This window comes from Trypanosoma rangeli, assembly GCF_003719475.1.
Source record: "Trypanosoma rangeli strain AM80 chromosome Unknown Tra_15.4_contig_00559, whole genome shotgun sequence".
NCBI classification, from domain to species: Eukaryota; Euglenozoa; class Kinetoplastea; order Trypanosomatida; family Trypanosomatidae; genus Trypanosoma; species Trypanosoma rangeli.
Window position 1 is genome coordinate 991 of NW_021706301.1, and position 1565 is coordinate 2555.

Consider the following 1565-nt stretch of genomic DNA (forward strand, 5'->3'; position numbering starts at 1 on the left):
CGCAAGGAAAGGAAGAATGACCCACAGCACACACTATTCCTTTGTCGTTGTCTCGGTCTCTTCATAGCCACGGAAGGCACTGCCAGCACCAACTAGAAAAGCATCCTCCACGTGCACTGCAGTAAATATATGTCGTGTACGTGTGTGCCTGGAGATACAAAAATAGAAAGAGAGGAAAGAGGATCAAAGCGTGTGAGGACTCACATACACACACAGAAGAGATGCAGGACGCAAAGGTGGGAAAACTCGATGACTAAGACTTGAAGTGGCACCGCAGCCCGTGCAGTGGTAACACAAAAGAAAAATGATTTACCAAAAAACAAAATTACTCCTAAAAACGTTTTCACAAAAAAAAAATGCTGTTCAAGGTCCCCGTAAAATCCCCAAGAATCTATTCACATTTTGGCCGCATATAAAAAAAAATTACATATTCCTTCAATTAACGAGAGCCCCCGGTGTCCAGACACCATTTAACTTCCACAGGGACCCGCGGTGTGTTGCTGTGGCTCTCATTTCTTTCCTCCTTCCTTCTCCCATCGTCGGACACACAATGCCGAGAGCGTCCGCAGCCGCCCAAGAAAAGCGGTTAGTTGTTTTTATTCGTGTCTTTTCGAACGAATTCGATGGCCTGCACGTCAGCCGGCACCGTGGCACACATCCCCCCTTACTAAAAACCAAGACGTGAAGGAAAGAGAGAGCCCCGGTCCCTCCCGTGGTGACCGCAGTGTAGGGGCGCAGTGAAGCATCTCCCCCGCCGCCAGGCAAACACGCAGCCCCAACGCCGTCGCCAATAACAAACCGACAAAAGAACAACCGGCAAACCAAAAAAAAAACACTCCCGTAAAGCAGTAAACCAACAAAACACTGAACAAATACATAGAAAAAAAAACGTTGATTCGCCTCCAGTCATTGCTAGAGGCAAGCAATACAACAAACAAAAATGGATTGAATGAAATACATGAAAACCCCGTTGTACTGGCGCCGAGAGGAAAGCGCAATTTGTGGGTCAAAGAAAAAAAAAAAGAAAACGTCGTGCATAAAAAGAAAAAAAATGCGTGACTACATTAGACTTTATTTACTTCTGAAAGCGCGTGGAGAGACGGAGATGTTCTCAGTAGAAGCACAAACTTCCCTCCACCGGGCTCCACTCAGCACAGGGCTGCAAAGCCCCATAGCCCCAATAGCAGCAGAAGCAGAAGAGACACACACCCACGCACTGTGCCGTCACCCCTTCCTGAATCGGGCCTCACACGTGTAAGGTTGTCGAAAGCAACAGAGCTGTCACCTGCACGTTTCCAAGAGGTATCGAAGCTGTTACCCGTACGTTGCTCAGACGCATCAGAGCTGTCGCCTGCATGTTTCCCAGAAGCATTGGAATCGTCAACCTTTTTGAGTTCCTTCTCACTCAGTGGGTGATTGTACAAAAAGACATTGTTTACTGTCACACTGATGTTTTCGCCACCACCAAGGTAAAAGTGAGTGATATCATGCCTGCGTGCCTCACGGGTTGGTAGTGTGTCGGAACTCTCCACAAGCACGCCGTCCACGTACACGGAGCCCTTGTT

At 48.0% G+C, this 1565-nt stretch overlaps 1 pseudogene; it reads right to left on the reverse strand.

The window, feature by feature from the left end:
• Window positions 1-1073: 1073 nt before the first annotated feature.
• TraAM80_09325 (hypothetical protein) lies at window positions 1074-1565 on the reverse strand (annotated as a pseudogene).